This window comes from Lissotriton helveticus, chromosome 6, assembly GCF_964261635.1.
Source record: "Lissotriton helveticus chromosome 6, aLisHel1.1, whole genome shotgun sequence".
Classification (NCBI taxonomy): domain Eukaryota; kingdom Metazoa; phylum Chordata; class Amphibia; order Caudata; family Salamandridae; genus Lissotriton; species Lissotriton helveticus.
The window spans coordinates 2,107,752,066-2,107,761,089 of NC_136067.1; the positions used below are offsets into that span (position 1 = coordinate 2,107,752,066).

At 48.7% G+C, this 9,024-nt stretch overlaps 1 protein-coding gene across 3 annotated transcripts in view; it reads right to left on the bottom strand.

Annotated features, from left to right (window-relative positions):
- The window catches only part of LOC144764066 (uncharacterized), a 50,596-nt gene extending 42,091 nt beyond the window's left edge, over positions 1–8,505 (bottom strand). Inside the window, exon 1 of one of the 3 annotated variants that reach the window (XM_078650223.1) lies at positions 8,448–8,505. The gene's annotated coding sequence lies outside the window, so the exon portion shown is untranslated. Of the gene's footprint in view, positions 1–8,365 lie in introns of all 3 variants that reach the window. The other 2 variants (XM_078650220.1, XM_078650221.1) reach the window with 2 other exon arrangements.
- Positions 8,506–9,024: the final 519 nt, after the last annotated feature.

A 9,024-nucleotide genomic window follows, 5' to 3' on the forward strand; every position in this document is an offset into this window, starting at 1 on the left:
TCCCCAAACTGCAGGAGGTCCAACAAGGGACTATCCCCCAGATGCAACAACAACCCATTTTGCGATTCCTTAACAGCGAAAAATACCGATATGCTATTAAGGAATAGCAAAATGGAATGCATCAAGAAATCACTTAAAAAATAGCGATTTCTTAGAGGCCCACATGCATCAAGCATTTTTGCAGTCGCAAACGGTGCGATTCCTTAAAATCGGCCGTTTGCAAATGCAAAAGTGCTTTTTGGAATGCATGAAGCAATTTTAGAATTCGTAACATGTGTGCGAATTCTAAAATTGCGGGTGCTTTTAAGAAGTCGCAGATGTGCGATTTCTTAAAAGCAATGCATCATTTTTTTAAAAAGTGAAAATTCGCAAATAGGGTGCCAAATTTACCGAGTGGTTGAACCACTCGGTAAATTTGGAAAAAGTGTGTAAAATGTTGAAAATGTTTTTTTTGCAACATTCATGTTACGGACACACATGTCCTTAGGACATGTGTGTGTGCAACATGATGCGAAAAATACATTTCAGGGGTGCATGGGGGGGTCCTTTGGACCCCCCCCTGCACCCATGAAATTTTCTAAGTGCCACTCGCAATTTCCATTGAGTCCTATGGGCCTTTTGGCCCATAGGAATCAATGGGAATTGCGAAAATTAAGTTAAGAAATCGGTATTTCTTTGGGATTCGGTAAAAATTGCGATTTTTACCGAATCCCACAAGAATACCGAAAATATTGATGCATATCATTTTGCATTTCTTAATTTGCGATTCCTTATTTTTCGCAAATTAAGAAATGCAAAAAGACACAATGATGCATGTGGGCCAGAATTCCTTAATTGTGACTCGCAAATTGCGAGTCACAATTAAGGAATACCCCCCATTCATTCCTGAGGGCCTAGAGGCCCATAGGAATGAATGGGAAGACAATCTCAATTTGCGAGTCGCAATTAGCGATTCGCAAATTGAGATTGCGATTTCAAGGGTGCAGGGGTGTCCAAAGGACACCCTCTTGCACCCCTCAAATTGATTTGTGCACATATGTTGCGCACACACATGCCCTTAGGGCATGTGTGTGCGCAACATTAAACTTTGAAAAATGCACTTTAGGGCATTTTTCAAAGTTTTTGCAAATTACCATGAAGTTGTACTTCATGGTAATTTGCGTGCCCTATTAGCGAAATCGCTATTTTTAAAACTTTCATGCATTGCATTTAAGGAATCTCAATTTGAGATTCCTTAAATGCAAATAATCGCAATTTCAGCGAATTCTCTATTTGTGATTTTTGCATTTGGGATGATGCATCCGAAATGCAAAGGGGCAGATTCTCAGAATCTGCCCCTTTGCGAGTGGATTTTTGTTTGATGAATCTCTGCCTTAGTCCTCTTGTTACACGTTTGCAGACCCCGGGAGTCGTGCTGAAGCATGCAGTGGGGTCTGCAAATTCCACAACAAAATATATCTTTTAAAAAGTGTGTTCTTTGAAGGGGTCCTTTGGGGCTCCCAGCATGGCCTGGGGGTCAGGGGTCAGTTCGTGGCTGATCCTGTAATGCCAGCCGCAAAACGATTCTCATGTTGCAGCCAGCCAATCAGATCCAGAGACGATTTCCAGAGCCAGATATGGATTAGTAGGATTAGATTGGTCTTTTAAACTGTGGCTCCATGGAAGTCCAGACACAGATTTGCGTCAATAATTCAATTTGTGACCATTTCAAGTCCCCAAGAAATGTTTTTCAACTCACATTTTTTAAAGCTACAGAATCAATTTAAACCGGTCCAAGAAAAAACATTTCCTAGGGTGAAGTTGTACGTTCATGCCACGTGTTGTGTAAATCCTTCAGAGTTTTGTTTCTGAATAGGGGAGCAACGATCTAGGCGCTATCTATAGCAGAGAGAGAACAGGAACGTTAAAGGCACAATAAGGTATGACCCTGAAAAGAACAGATGGAAGTACATCAAGAGCAGCGGGTCTAGGCGCTACCCATAGCTGAGCCAGATCAGGGGCTGTGAAGAACACAGTGGGTCTAGGCGCTAATTATAGCAGAGAGAGAACAGGAACATTAAAGGCACAATAAAGTATGACCCTGTAAAGAACAGATGTGGGTGACATCAAGAGCAGCGTGTCTAGGCGCTACCCATAGCGGAGCCAGATCAGGGGCTTTGAGGAACATAGTGGATCTAGGCGCTATCCACAGCAGAGAGAGAAAAGGAATATGAAGGTCACAATAAGGTAGGGCCCTGAGCGGGTGTAGATGCTATCCAGAGCAGCGGCTCGAGGCGCTAATCCACAGCAGCAGGTGTAGGCGCTATGCACAGCATATTGAGTCTAGGCACTATCTATTGCAGAGCGGATATATGATTATATTAAGTGCACTTAAAGGTGTGTCCCTGAATAGAACAGATGTAAATGCTACCTAGAGCAGCCAGTCTAGGCGCTATCTATGCCAGAGAGAGAACAGGAACATTAAGGCCAGAATAAGGTATGACCCTGACAAGAACAGATGTAAGTGACATCCAGAGCAGCAGTCTAGGCGCTACCCATAGCAGAGCCAGATCAGGGGCTGTGAAGAACACAGTGGGTCTAGGCGCTATCCACAGCAGAGTGAGAACAGGAATATTAAGGTCACAATAAGGTAGGACCCTGAAAAGAACAGATGTGGTTGACATCAAGAGCAGCGGGTCTAGGCGCTACCCATAGCAGAGCCAGATCAGGGGCTGTGAATAAAAGAGTGGATCTAGGCGCTATCCACAGCAGAGAGAGAAAATGAATTTGAAGGTCACAATAAGGTAGGGCCCAGAGCGGGTGTAGATGCTATCCAGAGCAGCGGCTCGAGGCGCTAATCCACAGCAGCAGGTGTAGGCGCTATGCACTGCATATTGAGTCTAGGCACTATCTATTGCAGAGCGGATATATGATTATATTAAGTGCACTTAAAGGTGTGTCCCTGAACAGATCGGATGTAAATGCTACCTAGAGCAGCCAGTCTAGGCGCTATCTATAGCAGTGAGAGAACAAGAACATTGAGGCCAGAATAAGGTATGACCCTGTAAGGAACAGATGTAAGTGACATCCAGAGCAGCAGTCTAGGCGCTATCTATAGCAGAGAGAGAACAGGAACATTAAAGGCACAATAAGGTATGACCCTGAAAAGAACAGATGGAAGTACGTCAAGAGCAGTGGGTATAGGCGCTACCCATAGCTGAGCCAGATCAGGGGCTGTGAAGAACACAGTGGATCTAGGCGCTATCCACAGCAGAGAGAGAACAGGAATATTAAAGGCACAATAAGGTATGACCCTGAAAAGAACAGATGTGGTTGACATCCAGAGCAGCGGGTCTAGGCGCTACCCATAGCGGAGCCAGTGCAGGGGCTGTGAAGAACACAGTGGGTCTAGGCGCTATCTATAGCAGAGAGAGAACAGGAACATTAAAGGCACAATAAAGTATGACCCTGTAAAGAACAGATGTGGGTGACATCAAGAGCAGGGTGTCTAGGCGCTACCCATAGCGGAGCCAGTGCAGGGGCTGTGAAGAACACAGTGGATCTAGGCGCTATCCACAGCAGAGAGAAAAGGAATATGAAGGTCACAATAAGGTAGGGCCCAGAGCGGGTGTAGATGCTATCCAGAGCAGCGGGTCTAGGCGCTAATCCACAGCAGCAGGTGTAGGCGCTATGCACAGCATATTGAGTCTAGGCACTATCTATTGCAGAGCGGATATATGATTATATTAAGTGCACTTAAAGGTGTGTCCCTGAACAGATCAGATGTAAATGCTACCTAGAGCAGCCAGTCTAGGCGCTATCTATACAGGCCCGGTTCTAGCGGGTGGGCCGGGTGGGCCCGGCCCACCCAAAGATGAGCCTGGCCCACCCAAACAGGAGCCTTGGCCCTCGCAGTGAGGGCTTGAAGGCAGGCGCCCGTGTGTGTCAGCCCGGGAGACAGCTTCCCGGGCGCACACACACAGACAGTTTAAGATTATCGCAGCCGCACCAAAGTACTTAACAGGTCTTTAAAGACCATTAACATGTTAATTAGGCTTTGTTTACTTTTCTCACCCCATCATCTCTGCATGGTGAGAGGGGACAAATCCTTTCTTTGACAACGGTAACCTCTGGTAACCTTTGCCTACTGTCCTGCTGCGTTGATTTTCTTTTTCTGTGCAGCGCAGGGGAAAAGTGGTCTGTTTATTCCTAGTCACCCCCTGAGCCCTGCAGCTGCTTATCACATAAGACTGTGACACAAAGTATGACTAATGGAGTAGGTGAGAGAATGTGTTAAAAAAATTTTTTTTTTTAAATCTGCCCAGGCCCAGCAGGACACATACTTCGTATGTGCTTCATTTAAACAGTTTTTATCATTTCATCATAGCCGATGCTGGTCAACAATAAAACAATACAAAATGCAATGTCCAGATAAAGTTGGTGATTAATGATCCTGCTTTAGAGCAATCGTTTGTCTGTTAGTATTTTTTAAATGCAGACACACTGTATTTTATGTGGATAGCTCAGTGGGTTACTGCCTCTGTCACAGAGATCCTTGTGTTACTTCAGAAGTTAAAATCCTAACAAAAGGCAGTGAACAATGAACTGCCACCAAAGAGCTGCAAACAAACATGAATGGTATAATTAGAACTTCGCTTTTTTTGTTTTGTGATATAGTTAGAACTTCCCTAGTCTTTTCATTATTCTAATGTTGCTAAAATGAGTATGTTTGGGCAGATATACATTTTTATCAGTAAAGCTGACCCCCATGGAATACTCTTTAAATCCTAAGGTTGTGTTTCCCCAGACCAAACCCTCTTAAAATATACTACACCAGAATGGATGACCTATGATTCCTACACCTTGTAATCCTCATTGGTTTATGTGACATTCCCTGTAGACTGATTTACATACTTGCATGATTCATTGTCTCTGTAAGTGTGTGCGTGGTGTAAAGTACTGACACACACTACATTGATATGAGCAGCGTTATCCAACAAATTAAATGCATATGAGAGAGGGGATACGTAAACATGAGGGGCGCTGGTGGAGGGAGCCAGTGAGGGAATCCGAGGAGGAGGTAGTGGGAGGGGCTATGGAGCGATGAGGGGCACTGTTGGAGGATGACAGTGAGGGAATCCGAGGAAGAGGTCATGGGGTGGAGGGGGAAGCTAGGGAGAGATGAGGGGCACTGGTAGAGGGTGGTGGTGAGGGAGTCTAAGGAGGAGGTCATGAGGGGGATGGGCTACAGAGAGATGAGGGGCGCTGGTGGAGGGTGGCAGTGAGGGAATCCGAAGAGGAGATCATGGGGTGGAGGGGGAAGCTAGGGAGAGATGAGGGGCACTGGTAGAGGGTGGTGGTGAGGGAGTCTAAGGAGGAGGTCATGAGGGGGATGGGCTACAGAGAGATGAGGGGCGCTGGTGGAGGGTGGCAGTGAGGGAATCCGAAGAGGAGATCATGGGGTGGAGGGGGAAGCTAGGGAGAGATGAGGGGCACTGGTAGAGGGTGGTGGTGAGGGAGTCTAAGGAGGAGGTCATGAGGGGGAGGGGCTACAGAGAGATGAGGGGCGCTGGTGGAGGGTGGCAGTGAGGGAATCCGAAGAGGAGATCATGGGGTGGAGGGGGAAGCTAGGGAGAGATGAGGGGCACTGGTAGAGGGTAGTAGTGAGGGAGTCTAAGGAGGAGGCCATGAGGGGGAGGGGCTACAGAGAGATGAGGGGCGCTGGTGGAGGGTGGCAGTGAGGGAATCCGAAGAGGAGGTCATGGGGTGGAGGAAACTAGGGAGAGATGAGGGGCACCGGTGGATGGTGGTATTGAGGGAGTCTGATGAGGAGGTCATGAGGGGGAGGGGCTACAGAGAGACGAGGGGCACTGGGGGAGGGTGGCAGTGAGGGAATCCGAGGAGAAGGTCATAAAGGGGAGGGGCTATGGGGAGATGAGGGGCACTTGTGGCGTGTGGCAGTGAGGGAATCCGAGGAAGAGGTCAATAGGGGGGCATGGACGGATGAGGTACACTGTTGGAAGGTGGTAGTAAAGGTATTTATGGAGAAAGAGGTTTTTGGTGCAGCGCCAAAAAAGACTTTTGCATCAGCGCTGTCATGGCCTTTCTGTTTTTGTTTATTTAATTAGCAGTCGGGCCATAAGGGCCACTGTGGAACATACTTTAAAGTGCGTGCTAATTATATTTATTGCTCTATTCAATGTTTTAAGTATGAAGGTGATTTTACTAATGTTTTTACCGGGAGATGGTGCCTGACATGGGGCGGGGCCCAATGTCATCTGTGAGATGAGGTGCACTGGAGAGGAGTAGTGGCTAATCAAGCCTGTAAGGGAGTGCGTTGAAGAGTCCGTGGTCAGGTGGAGGTAGTAATGAAGAGGGATTCTCCCTGAAGGCTCACAGAGAGGGAGCCAGAGAAGTGTCACTTGCCTGATACTCCCACCTCAGAAACCTCCTCTTCCCATCAAAGGAACATTACATAGAAAAAAAACTTTTTGTGAGTGATAACATTAAAAAGAGATTTGGAAAAGAGTGAGTTTTACTGGGCTTTGTAAGACTGAGAAGAGGTAAAGGAGGGCCCTGAAGCAGGCTTGCCTAGACATATATGCGACAAATCGAGCCCGCAGTGGCCCACCCAAATGCGTCCTTGGCCCACCCAATTAAAAATTCCTGGAGCCGGGCCTGTATCTATAGAAGAGAGAGAACAAGAACATTAAAGGCACAATAAGGTATGACCCTGTAAAGAACAGATGTGGATGACATCAAGAGCAGCGGGTCTAGGCGCTACCCATAGCTGAGCCAGTGCAGGCGCTATGAAGAACACGCTACCGACAGCAGAGTGAGTCTGGGAAAAATTCAGAACAGACAGTCAGTGATTTTAACGAGGCAATGTGTGGACTGTACGGCTGTAATAAGGCGGCTGTGATTAGAAGAAAAGCTGTGGCGGTGTCTAGGCGCTATCAAGAATATATGAACTGGGTGTCATGAACTGAGGGACTTTAATTGTCATCAGGAATGACATTAATCAAGACATTGATTATCATCATCTTTATTTCAGCACGCATGGCCATAAAAGCACAGATAAAATACAATATATTACATACAACTCATAAAAAATAACCATCGATCTACATAAAAGAGTTCCACTCAAAATTGCTTTGCTAGATCGACTCAGCTGCCTTGACACAAGTAAAAGAAACATACAATACTTATGCAACATAAGACCACTGCATCAATTAAACAATGAAATCCCATAAGATACGTACACGTGGCCAGTAAGACGCGTTTTCAAAGAGTCGGCTTCGCTCAGTTGCAAGTCACAATAAAAGCGCAAATGCAAAATTGGGTGAAACATAATGGCAATTACATCAGTTAATATCAATTAAATGCAATTAGCAGTAACTAGCAGGAAATGGACCATGCCGATATTTTTATTTATTTAATTTATTTAATGCGATTTTCTATAGCGCGAACTTTACCCGAAGGTGTCAGAGCGCTTTACATAAGAACCAGTTCCAAAACATAAGGACTAAGGATTACAGGCGTTACATAAAAGATACAAACAGAAAACATTGCAAATGTACAAAGAGAGGGAGAGAGAAGGGCAGGAAAGTGAGACAAACGAGAGAGGGAGGCAGATAAGACAGCGAGGAGTGTGTCAGAGACAAGAGAAAGGTCGCTGGGACAGAGGGGGGGGGGGGGGGCAGAGGTCGCTAACATGGCGGAGGAGGAAGGAGAGGAAGAAGCGAGTCATAAAAAGAAAATGGCGGGAGCATAAAGGTCCAAGTCCGAGAGTCCAGGAAGAGGCTGCCATGGCCAGCGAGTCCCAGCAAAGTCCCAGCCTCATCGTCCATGAGAGGGGGGGGGGGAGGAGTCCAATCCAGAGGCCAGGGGTCTGGAAGGGAGGCTACAGGCGTCGAGTTAGCTGAGCAAAGCCACACTCCCATTGAATTCATCTGCACCGCTGGCCTAGCTTAAAGTGCTATAAAAAGTGCTCGTACAGCGCTTACAGCTACATTTAAGTGTTTGCAGCTCTGGCACGGGTCAGTAAGTGATCTGCCCAAAATCACAGGATGTGGGACAGACGCCGAGACTCCAACCTGGCCTCCCAGCACAACAGTCCACAGCTCTGGCCCTTACGCCACAATTACAGAAAGATGGACCAAAACAACCTTCCCCGGCTCCAGCCCCCTCCATCCCAACCACGTTGACAGCTCACCTGCCGCAGATAACACGGAGCGCGCGACGCGCTCACCTGCCGCAGATCACACGGCGCGTTCACCTGCCGTAGATCACACGGCGCGCTCACCTGCCGCAGATCACAGGGCGCGCTCACCTGCCGCAGAGCACACGGCGCGCTCACCTGCAGCAGATCACACGGCGCGCTCACCTGCAGCAGATCACACGGCGCGCTCACCTGCCGCAGATCACACGGCGCGCTCACCTGCAGCAGATCACAGGGGCGCGCTCACCTGCCGCAGATCACACGGCGCGCTCACCTGCCGCAGATCACACGGCGCGCTCACCTGCAGCAGATCACAGGGGCGCGCTCACCTGCCGCAGATCACACGGCGCGCTCACCTGCCGCAGATCACACGGCGCGCTCACCTGCCGCAGATCACAGGGCGCGCTCACCTGCCGCAGAGCACACGGCGCGCTCACCTGCAGCAGATCACACGGCGCGCTCACCTGCAGCAGATCACACGGCGCGCTCACCTGCCGCAGATCACACGGCGCGCTCACCTGCAGCAGATCACAGGGGCGCGCTCACCTGCCGCAGATCACACGGCGCGCTCACCTGCCGCAGATCACACGGCGCGCTCACCTGCAGCAGATCACAGGGGCGCGCTCACCTGCCGCAGATCACACGGCGCGCTCACCTGCCGCAGATCACACGGCGCGCTCACCTGCCGCAGATCACAGGGCGCGCTCACCTGCAGCAGATCACACGGCGCGCTCACCTGCCGCAGATCACAGGGCGCGCTCACCTCTCAGCACTCTGGGATGAAAATAACTCCAGGGCATATGACTGACTGTGCTCGCCCCGCC